The sequence below is a fragment of the Coregonus clupeaformis genome, chromosome 7 (genome assembly GCF_020615455.1).
Source record: "Coregonus clupeaformis isolate EN_2021a chromosome 7, ASM2061545v1, whole genome shotgun sequence".
Lineage (NCBI taxonomy): Eukaryota > Metazoa > Chordata > Actinopteri > Salmoniformes > Salmonidae > Coregonus > Coregonus clupeaformis.
In genome coordinates, this window is record NC_059198.1 from 5,619,752 (window position 1) to 5,632,108 (window position 12,357).

Below are 12,357 nucleotides of genomic sequence, written 5' to 3' on the forward strand. Positions count from 1 at the left end.
CTGTCTCAGGCACCGCTCCAGAATCTCCCACAAGTGTTCAATTGGGTTGAGATCTGGTGACTGAGACGGCCATGGCATATGGCTTACATCGTTTTCATGCTCATCAAACCATTCAGTGACCACTCGTGCCCTGTGGATGGGGGCATTGTCATCCTATGGGGGCATAGCCATGGTAGCCAAAATATTGGCCAAAATAATGGCCTGCCCAGCATTTTTATACATGACTCTAAGCATGATGGGATGTTAATTGCTTAATTAACTCAGGAACCACACCTGTGTAGAAGCACCTGCTTTCAATATCTCATTTTAGGGATGGGCATTTGAAATAATTTCACTATTCGAATAATAGCATGGTTTTTGGGGGGGATATCTGGATAATCTAGTTGTTTAAACTTGGGAATTGGATTGGCTGTGCTGCCTGCGCTACTTGCGTGCCGCTTGCTTGCAGCAGTGTGATTGGCAGGTGAGTTTTACGAGAGAGAGAGTAGCCATACAGACTCACGCTAGTTAAACAAACTTGTAGATTCCGTAGGTTATCGATCATCCCATCTGGTAGAGCCTGTCTTGACTGCATCAAATAAATCTGAAGAAGCTAGCTAAGATAGCCAGCTAGCTACCTAGGCTAAAAGCAATTAAGGCTATGTTGCTGTGCTTCCCGTCCTTGTCTACAGCAACTCTATTCAGATTAAATAACAGCCTACCTGATGGTTGCTCGTAGTTGTAGCCTACTCCTTTTCATTTAACTAACTTAATTCTGTAATTTTAATTCCATTTTGCATTGATTAGAGATCTCCCACGTTGCTTACTACACATGGAGCCACTGAATGTAGACAGTACCACTTTGATTGGCCAACAATAACAACCGCGTGAAACCCGTATAGGCTACTACGGTATGTACTTTTATGGGGCGCATGTCATAAAAACTACATTTAAAAGATTGTTTTATTGCATTAAGAATTTCAAAATGTCATGGCATATCCTTGTGTGTAGCAATGTCACATAGATCATTTAATTTAGACAAAGCCTTTTCATTGTTAAAATAGATGTGTTCTTTTTTTCAAATACTAACGTCCATTTGGATATTTGAATATCTGAATAACCGTTCCCATCCCTACCTCATATACTCAAGTGTTTCCATTATTTTGTCAGTTACCTGTGTGTGTGTGTGTGTGTGTGTGTGTGTGTGTGTGTGTGTGTGTGTGTGTGTGTGTGTGTGTGTGTTTGTGTGTGTGTTTACCCCCTCTACTCTGGACCCCAAAAACCAAAATACTCCTTGTCTAAACACTGTGTTCTGCTCCACCCCTCCTCCCTCTGAGTAACCTGGACGCACTTCTACTGAGTAACCTGGACTCACTTCTACTGAGTAACATGGACTCACTTCTACTTGGTAACATGGACTCACTTCTACTGAGTAACCTGGACGCACTTCTACTGAGTCAATCAATCAATCAATTTTATTTTATATAGCCCTTCTTACATCAGCTAATATCTCGAAGTGCTGTACAGAAACCCAGCCTAAAACCCCAAACAGCTAGTAATGCAGGTGTAGAAGCACGGTGGCTAGGAAAAACTCCCTAGAAAGGCGAAAGCCTAGGAAGAAACCTAGAGAGGAACCAGGCTATGAGGGGTGGCCAGTCCTCTTCTGGCTGTGCTGGGTGGAGATTATAACAGAACCATGCCAAGATGTTCAAAAATGTTCATAAGTGACAAGCATGGTCAAATAATAATCAGGAATAAATCTCAGTTGGCTTTTCATAGCCGATCATTAAGAGTTGAAAACAGCAGGTCTGGGACAGGTAGGGGTTCCATAACCGCAGGCAGAACAGTTGAAACTGGAATAGCAGCAAGGCCAGGCGGACTGGGGACAGCAAGGTGTCATCATGCCCGGTAGTCCTGACGTATGGTCCTAGGGCTCAGGTTCTCAGAGAGAAAGAGAGAACGAGAGAATTAGAGAGAGCATACTTAAATTCACACAGGACACTGGATAAGACAGGAGAAGTACTCCAGGTATAACCAACTAACCCCAGCCCCCCGACACATAAACTACTGCAGCATAAATACTGGAGGCTGAGACAGGAGCGGTCCGGAGACACTGTGTAACCTGGACTCACTTCTACTGAGTAACATGGACTCACCTCTACTGAGTAACCTGGACTCACCTCTACTGGGTAACATGGACTCACTTCTACTCGTCTTTCCACCTGCATGGAGAACTAACCCCAAACTGTGAACCCACCCAGCCAGCGGGCCAACCAACCATAACCACAATATGACCACGAACTACTATACACCTATCCAGCTCACCTAGCACCTGAGGGACAGAGCTAAGCTGCTACTGGATGAACAGTAGGAACCGGGGGAATCCGGGGATCCTGACTGGATGAACAGGGTGTCAGTCAGTGAGGAGGGGATCCTGATTGGACAGACAGGGTGTCAGTCAGTGGGACTGTGTATATAGGTCAGACAGGCTGTGTTTTCCCCCCACATTCTCCTGTGACCACAGAGACTTTCTGAACCAGCAGGACTGAACCAACTGTCACTTTATATCAGAGAGAAATGGGTCTGCGACGAGGAGATAGTTTTCCCTTTTACTGTTTCCTTTTTTCAAAAGTGTGTGTGCGCATAGAGATAAAAACGTGTTCTATCTGTTTGTGTGTGTGTGCATGTGTGTGTGCGCTCGTGCGTATGTGTGTTAATGATTTTATCAGTGTTGGGAGGATATACAACAACTGTACAATACACAGCCCCAGTCCCGTTCCAGTCCTGGTTATGGCTCTCCCATTTCCTCCAGACCAGTTTCCAGTGAGCCTGAGAAATGGATCCAGAGTTCCAGACGTCTTGGTCAGCTCCAGATACATAACCTCCATACTGTGACCGTCAGCTAGCTACCTAGGCTAAAAGTAATTAAGGCTATGTTGCTGTGCTTCCCGTCCTTGTCTACAGCAACTCTATTCAGATTAAATAACAGCCTACCTGATGGTTGCTCGTAGTTGTAGCCTACTCCTTCTCATTTAACTAACTTAATTCTGTAATTTTAATTCCATTTTGCATTGATTAGAGATCTCCCATGTTGCTTACTACACATGGAGCCACTGAATGTAGACAGTACCACTTTGATTGGCCGACAATAACAACCGCGTGAAACCCGTATAGGCTACTACGGTATGTACTTTTATGGGGCGCATGTCATAAAAACTACATTTAAAAGATTGTTTTATTGAATTAAGAATTTAAAAATGTCATGGCATATCCTTGTTTGTAGCAATGTCACATAGATCATTTAATTTAGACAAAGCCTTTTCATTGTTAAAATAGATATGTTATTTTTTTCAAATACTAACGTCCATTTGGATATTTGAATATCTGAATAACCGTTCCCATCCCTACCTCATATACTCAAGTGTTTCCATTATTTTGTCAGTTACCTGTGTGTGTGTGTGTGTGTGTGTGTGTGTGTTTGTGTGTGTATGTACCCCCTCTATATTGGCTCTACTCCAAGACTCTGGACCCCAAAACCCAAAATACTCCTTGTCTAAACACTGTGTTCTGCTCCACCCCTCCTCCCTATGAGTAACCTGGACGCACTTCTACTGAGTAACCTGGACTCACTTCTACTGAGTAACATGGACTCACCTCTACTGAGTAACCTGGACTCACCTCTACTGAGTAACATGGACTCACTTCTACTCGTCTTTCCACCTGCATGGAGAACTAACCCCAAACTGTTAACCCACCCAGGCTGCAGTCCAACCAACCATAACCACAATAAGACCACAAACTACTATACACCTATCCAGCTCACCTAGCACCTGGAGGACAGAGCTAAGCTGCTACTGGATGAACAGTAGGAACCGGGGGAATCCAGGGATCCTGATTGGATGAACAGGGTGTCAGTCAGTGAGGAGGGGATCCTGATTGGACAGACAGGGTGTCAGTCAGTGGGACTGTGTATATAGGTCAGACAGGCTGTGTTTCCCCCCCCACGTTTTCCTGTGACCACAGAGACTTTCTGAACCAGCAGGACTGAACCAACTGAGAGAAATGGGTCTGCGACGAGGAGATCGTTTTCCCTTTTACTGTTTCCTTTTTTCAAAAGTGTGTGTGTGCGCATAGAGATAAAAACGTGTTCTATCTGTTTGTGTGTGTGTGCATGTGTGTGTGTGTGCGCGCTCGTGCGTGTGTGTGTTAATGATTTTATCAGTGTTGGGAGGATATACAACAACTGTACAATACACAGCCCCAGTCCTGTTCCAGTCCTGGTTATGGCTCTCCCATTTCCTCCAGACCAGTTTCCAGTGAGCCTGAGAAATGGATCCAGAGTTCCAGACGTCTTGGTCAGCTCCAGATACATAACCCCCATACTGTGACCGTCAGCCTATATATAGACGAGCCCAGACTGGGGTCTGGAACTGCAGGTGTCCTGACCCCTGTGAATGATCAGATATAGTATACTGTGAGAGATCAAATATAAGCCTGTGGGGAGGACTGGAGAAGGAAAGGGGGATGGGTAGCTAGAGAGAGAGGAAGGGAGGAGCCAGTCCTGAGGGGTTACAATAGTCTGTGTGACGGCTACATTGCTGTGACTTCCCCCCCAATCAGCCTGCATATCTGTGTGACAAAATGGCTCTTTCCCCAGTGTGTGTGTGTGTGTGTGTGTACAGTCTGTGTACAGTCTCTGTGTGTGTGTGTGTGTGTATGTGGGGAAGGCAGTACTGCTCTGTGCTGTCCTCCTTATCTTTGAGAAGCTCCTCTCCTCTCGTCCGTCTGTGCTGGTAACTACCGTTTTCTGTGCCAAGAAAGACTCTTGTGTTACAGCAAGATCTCTGTTTTCAGTCTCCCTCTCCCTTACATACTTACCAGCTCTCCCCTTACGAGAGAGAGACACACTGTGTGCTGTATATAGTAGTGTTGAATAGCTTGTTTTGGTTATTTTTACTTTTTTACTGTAGATTACTTTTTTTTGACACCAACCTAATATATTATTATATAAACCACTGGACATCTGACTACTGTAATAATGATTTTATTTTTATTTTATCTGATTTGTGACTGGATTGATTTTATTGTTATTATTTTATTTTATTGTCATATAGCTTTTTTATTTTGCTTTTGCTGGTGTCTTTCTTTGTTCTTTTTAACTAGTATTTTAAAACAGTTTTGAAGATGCTAGCCATGTTTTTAATTTCATTTAATTAGATTATTAACGTTCAAAAACATACAACGGTCTGTCTGTGAGGGATCTAGCTAACTTTGGGTGTGGTTTTTCCCTTCTCGGGACAACATTGGAAATCTCCTATACAGTATCCTCTGTCAAGACATGTTTCACTGTCTGCTGTAGCAGTTTTTATTATATGGGGAAACGTAATACATTTTTCAGAGATATGACATTAGTTGCATAATCCTAATCAAAAAGACTTGTTGTTTTGCACTTCATAGATAATGACTACTGTGTCTGTGATATTATAGGGTGATGCAGAGAGCAGAGCAGGGATGGTAGAATGACCTCTGATCTATGACCTATGACCCCCGCCGATGGCCAGAGATGGTATGACCCCAAGGGTCTTTTGGTGTAATCCTGGGTCATTGGGTTACAGGATGGCCCTTCACTGGGGGTGGGTAGCAGTGGAGGCTGGTGGGAGGAGCTATAGGAGGACAGGCTCATTGTAATGGCTGGAATGGAATTAATGGAATGGAGTCAAACATGTGGTTTCCATATGTTTGATGTGTTTGATACCGTTCCAATAATTCCATTCCAGCCATTACAATGAGCTTGTCCTCCTATAGCTCCTCCCACCAGCCTCCACTGATGGGTAGGTAGGCAGGCACTACATGTAGGCCTAACCATAGAAATAGAATTACTAGATTGGCTATTCTATCTATGGCCCTAACCCACAGGGCTGCATGCCAGGGCAGGCTTTGTTCGGGCCTCTCCGGGCCAGACCCAGGCCCGTTCTGACTGCACTGTGCAAGGCTCCAGTGGGACAGGCTACAGCCTCCGAGTGCTGGCATAGGATCAGTTCTGCCTTTTAGATAACACTGAATAAGATTATATGGACAGGAGAGACTTGATCCTAGATCAGCACTCCTACCCTAAGATGCTTTGTGAACACGGGTCCTGTCCTCAGGGCTGTGGGTGGACAACAAGCAAGGAACAACTGTGGAGATTCACCCTCCCAGAACCGAAGAGGGGCGGGTTTCAATTCTTCAATCTTGTGATGTTTTCACTCAATGTGGAGTACAAAAAAAGTAAAAAGTTGTTACTTAGTAGATTTTTGCACTCGTCGATGACTACCTATCTGTGCATGCTCATTACCATTTATACATGTAAATACGTTTCTCTCAGACGTACTGTTAAATACTAATTATATTTATGTCAAAGTCATGTGACAAAAATCATATTTTTCAGCTTATATCAGATGACACAGTTTTATGTCTGTGCTTTCTTGAGAGAGAGAGAGAGAGAGAGAGAGAGAGAGAGAGAGAGAGAGAGAGAGAGAGAGAGAGAGAGAGAGAGAGAGAGAGAGAGAGAGAGAGAGAGAGAGGCCAAAGGGCCCACAAATAACCTATTGGAGTTGCTTGTGACATCATCACAATACCCAAATACTGTACCCCCTGCCAGTTTGGAAGGAAATCTATACGAAATGACTAAAGATCTAGATCTTCATCTCTGTGTTTATAAAGATGTTATGAACAAATTATGGTGAGACTTTGCACATACTACTGTTCTATCAAGTTCGTTTTTTTCCACTGGGCAGCCCCATTTGTAAACACCCCTCTTGTCTGGGTTTGACATGTCCTTGACTTGTCCACTCCTGAATTGTCTTGCCTTCGGACTGTTCCATCCAGGGCATCCGACGGGGGTGGTATTGATTTTCACAGCTGTGACTGTGCAGTGACGCAGCATGCCTATGTATAGAACTATGTTTCCCCTGATTAGAAGAAAAAACAGTTAACTCTCTGTTTCTGTAACCGATTCAGGCAAACGTTCAATAAAGTGTCATGTTTGTAGTTAACTCCTTTCGATGGATCATGTTTTTATTTCTAAACAAGAACAGGCCCACTGGAGCTCTGTCCCAAAGCGTCCCAAATGGCACCCTATTCTCTACATAGAGCTCTGGTCAAAAGTAGTGCACTATGTATGAAATAGGGTGCGGGTACCACTTGGGACATAGCATTGGTAATATACGACCACTATAGAGTCCATAGTGAATTACTGGGACCCTGAAGTGACAAGTATCAAGACTGATTTGTCCACTGCTCCTTACACTCTGTTCCAGACATTGAACATGGCTGTGTTGAAGCTGTTCAGTTCGTTTGTCAAGATGTCACTGGCAGGTGACATTGACAGATACAGTGGGGAAAAAAAGTATTTAGTCAGCCACCAATTGTGCAAGTTCTCCCACTTAAAAAGATGAGAGAGGCCTGTAATTTTCATCATAGGTACACGTCAACTATGACAGACAAAATGAGAAAAAAAATTCCAGAATATCACATTGTAGGATTTTTAATGAATTTATTTGCAAATTATGGTGGAAAATAAGTATTTGGTCACCTACAAACAAGCAAGATTTCTGGCTCTCACAGACCTGTAACTTCTTCTTTAAGATGCTCCTCTGTCCTCCACTCGTTTCCTGTATTAATGGCACCTGTTTGAACTTGTTATCAGTATAAAAGACACCTGTACACAACCTCAAACAGTCACACTCCAAACTCCACTATGGCCAAGACCAAAGAGCTGTCAAAGGACACCAGAAACAAAATTGTAGACCTGCACCAGGCTGGGAAGACTGAATCTGCAATAGGTAAGCAGCTTGGTATGAAGAAATCAACAGTGGGAGCAATTATTAGGAAATGGAAGACATACAAGACCACTGATAATCTTCCTCGATCTGGGGCTCCACGCAAGATCTCACCCCGTGGGGTCAAAATGATCACAAGAACAGTGAGCAGAAATCCCAGAACCACACGGGGGAACCTAGTGAATGACCTGCAGAGAGCTGGGACCAAAGTAACAAAGCCTACCATCAGTAACACACTACGCCGCCAGGGACTCAGATCCTGCAGTGCCAGAAGTGTCCCCCTGCTTAAGCCAGTACATGTCCAGGCCCGTATGAAGTTTGCTAGAGTGCATTTGGATGATCCAGAAGAGGATTGGGAGAATGTCAGATGAAACCAAAATATAACTTTTTGGTAAAAACTCAACTCGTCGTGTTTGGAGGACAAAGAATGCTGAGTTGCATCCAAAGAACACCATACCTACTGTAAAGCATGGGGGTGGAAACATCATGCTTTGGGGCTGTTTTTCTGCAAAGGGACCAGGACGACTGATCCGTGTAAAGTAAAGAATGAATGGGGCCATGTATCGTGAGATTTTGAGTGAAAACCTCCTTCCATCAGCAAGGGCATTGAAGATGAAACGTGGCTGGTTCTTTCAGCATGACAACGATCCCAAACACACCGCCCGGGCAACGAAGGAGTGGCTTCGTAAGAAGCATTTCAAGGTCCTGGAGTGGCCTAGCCAGTCTCCAGATCTCAACCCCATAGAAAATCTTTGGAGGGAGTTGAAAGTCCATGTTGCCCAGCGACAGCCCCAAAACAGCACTGCTCTAGAGGAGATCTGCATGGAGGAATGGGCCAAAATACCAGCAACAGTGTGTGAAGACTTACAGAAAACGTTTGACCTGTGTCATTGCCAACAAAGGGTGTATAACAAAGTATTGAGAAACTTTTGTCATTGACCAAATACTTATTTTCCACCATAATTTGCAAATAAATTCATTAAAAATCCTACAATGTGATTTTCAGGATTTTTTTTTTCATTTTGTCTGTCATAGTTGACGTGTACCTATGATGAAAATTACAGGCCTCTCTCATCTTTTTAAGTGGGAGAACTTACACAATTGGTGGCTGACTAAATACTTTTTTCCCCCACTGTATATAGGCCAAATTGAAATACAGATCTTCAGAGTAGTGCAGGTAACCTCTCTGAAGTGTAGTACTACCCCCCACCCTTTCCCATACCTAGTATAGAATGACTTATATACACAACAGTTGAGGCCCTGATTAGAAGAAAAATAAGTTGCATTGTGACTTTTCCTAGTTTGTGACCAATCCCCAAGATGTCATAGCCTGGTCTGTATGTGCTTCCGCCTTCTCCCCAGACTACTGCCCAGTCAGAGTTACCTTCTCCCCAGACTACTGCCCAGTCAGAGTTACCTTCTCCCCAGACTACTGCCCAGTCAGAGTTACCTTCTCCCCAGACTACTGCCCAGTCAGAGTTACCTTCTCCCCAGACTACTGCCCAGTCAGAGTTACCTTCTCCCCAGACTACTGCCCAGTCAGAGTTACCTTCTTCCCAGACTACTGCCCAGTCAGAGTTACCTTCTCCCCAGACTACTGCCCAGTCAGAGTTACCTTCTCCCCAGACTACTGCCCAGTCAGAATTACCTTCTCCCCAGACTACTCCTCAGCCAGAGTTACCTTCTCTTCCAGACTACTCCTCAGCCAGAGTTACCTTCTCTCCAGATTACTGCCCAGCCAGAGTTACCTTCTCCCCAGACTACTCCTCAGCTAGTTACCTTCTCCCCAGACTACTCCTCAGCCAGAGTTACCTTCTCCCCTGACTACTCCTCAGCCAGAGCTACCTTCTCCCCTGACTACTCCTCAGCCAGAGTTACCTTCTCCCCTGACTACTCCTCAGCCAGAGTTACCTTCTCCCCAGACTACTCCTCAGCCAGAGTTACCTTCTCCCCAGACTACTTCTCAGCCAGAGTTACCTTCTCCCCAGACTACTCCCCAGTCAGAGTTACCTTCTCCACAGACTACTCCCCAGCCAGAGTTACCTTCTCCCCAGACTACTCCTCAGCCAGAGATACCTTCTCCCCAGATTACTCCTCAGCCAGAGTTACCTTCTTCCCAGACTACTCCCCAGCCCGAGTTACCTTCTCCCCAGCCAGAGTTACCTTCTCCCCAGACTACTCCTCAGCCAGAGATACCTTCTCCCCAGATTACTCCTCAGCCAGAGTTACCTTCTTCCCAGACTACTCCCCAGCCAGAGTTACCTTCTCCCCAGCCAGAGTTACCTTCTCCCCTGACTACTCCTCAGCCAGAGTTACCTTCTCCCCAGACTACTCCTCAGCCAGAGTTACCTTCTCCTCAGACTACTCCTCAGTCAAAGTTACCTTCTCCCCAGACTACTCCCCAGTCAGAGTTACCTTCTCCCCAGACTACTCCCCAGCCAGAGTTACCTTCTCCCCAGACTACTCCTCAGCCAGAGATACCTTCTCCCCAGATTACTCCTCAGCCAGAGTTACCTTCTTCCCAGACTACTCCCCAGCCAGAGTTACCTTCTCCCCAGCCAGAGTTACCTTCTCCCCAGACTACTCCTCAGCCAGAGATACCTTCTCCCCAGATTACTCCTCAGCCAGAGTTACCTTCTTCCCAGACTACTCCCCAGCCAGAGTTACCTTCTCCCCAGCCAGAGTTACCTTCTCCCCTGACTACTCCTCAGCCAGAGTTACCTTCTCCTCAGACTACTCCTCAGTCAAAGTTACCTTCTCCCCAGACTACTCCCCAGTCAGAGTTACCTTCTCCCCAGACTACTCCCCAGCCAGAGTTACCTTCTCCCCAGACTACTCCCCAGCCAGAGTTACCTTCTCCCCAGACTACTCCCCAGCCAGAGTTACCTTCTCTCCAGACTACTGCCCAGCCAGAGTTACCTTCTCCTCAGACTACTGCCCAGCCAGAGTTACCTTCTCTTCAGAAGAAAGGCAGTACATACTTGTTAAAAAACGATTATTGACTTGCTACAGAGTGTATTCAGCTTCTCTTTGTGGATCTGCAGAAAGGCACACAACACAATGGCCAGGTCTTTATAAATTATTTTTTATACATAGAACAATTTAGTGAAGCAAAACTTTTAATTTGTCTCTTTACTCCATTTGAGATCCCCAGACTACTCCCCAGCCAGAGTTACCGTCTCCCCAGACTACTCCTCAGCCAGAGTTACTTTCTCCCCAGATTACTCCTCAGCCAGTCATAGTTGACTAAAGCACATACAGATCTGAGACCAGGCTAAAGCTTTCATGCCAGGGCATGCAGTAACCTTGAAACTGGTAGAGCAGCCCTGCTACCAGATGGGCTAATGCTACCTACCCGCTGCTATGTGATCCAGTTTCACCATGCAACTGGACCCACTGCTTCCAGCCAGCCAGCCAACCAGCCAGCCAACCCCTACTGTGGAGCGCTGGTTGCTCAGGCCTATCAAATGTCCTTGAAATGAAATGAGCTGTTTTATCGCGTCGCCCTAACCCAGTGGCAGCTGTGCCCCGGGCATCCCATTACCTACTGACTGAGATACATCTCCCTCCCTTCCCTAGACTGGGCCTCCTGGGGGCTGCTGCATCAGGATTGGCCCAGACAGCTGTCCATCACAGGGCCACCCCGCTGTTATGCTCTGTGATTTGGTCCAATTGAAAACTGTGAGGCCTTCAAGAGCTGGGTCTTTGCAGGTAAGTGCATCAGACAAATAACAGTAGATATAATGCCAATACACTGAATTACACTCTCAAAACCAATGGATTGTCAATGGTCTCTAAAAGGTCCATGAGTAAAATACATCACACTGTATCTAGTCATTTTCAGTGTTTTATTGCTGTACTGTTTATCAGCTTGCTCTCAGTCACTGAGAGATCACTCTTCTCAGATCTCTCTTTCTCATCCTCTTTCCATCAACAGGGTCATTCAGCTTCCTGAATCGCAGGACACAAAAGAACATGCTATTCTGTTCATCTGCTCTCACCATTTTCTCTGCCCTAAATTCCTGTTTTGAGTGGAAACATTTGTCTGTTTCCTGGGCCGAAGCATTATTATCACCCTGTTCGTGGAAAAAGGAAGTGACAAATACAGGAAATATTTGTATCTTTCTATGCGCTATGAAGGAGAGGTGATTAGAAGCAAAGCCATTGTGCTGGTGACTACCAGAGTGTCTAGTCATCTTTACAGTACTTATCGATACAGTTTCTAATATTAGTGTGTAACCTATACTCTTCATCAGTAGTGTGTCAGTAATAGTGTGTAAAAGTGTATTCTCTGTGAGGTGGTGATTTTGATGTAACATTGATGATGTCCATGTCATGTTCTGCCGTGCTCTGCTAAAATAGCACCCTATTCCCTGTAAGGTGCACTACTTTTGACCAGTTGGCGTAGTCGGCAAGATCCCTAGCCACACAAACAATATGGAGAGACAGGTAGTTGGTCAAGTAGTGCACTGTATAGGACAGGCCCAATCCTGGTCCTGGAACATGAAACATTTCTGGTTTTAGTTTCTACCTGGTAGTTCGTTGCACTCACCTGGTG

At 45.2% G+C, this 12,357-nt stretch overlaps 1 long non-coding RNA gene across 2 annotated transcripts; it reads right to left on the minus strand.

Moving 5' to 3' along the window:
- Positions 1-1,164: 1,164 nt before the first annotated feature.
- LOC121568776 lies at positions 1,165-5,689 on the minus strand. Of its 2 annotated transcripts, none has more exons than XR_006661163.1 (2): positions 2,102-5,689; positions 1,165-1,344 (listed from the first exon to the last, which is right to left on the minus strand). It is a non-coding gene; the product is annotated as an uncharacterized LOC121568776 (long non-coding RNA). The 2 variants fall into 2 exon arrangements; XR_006661162.1 differs by having other exon boundaries at positions 1,165-1,416.
- Positions 5,690-12,357: the final 6,668 nt, after the last annotated feature.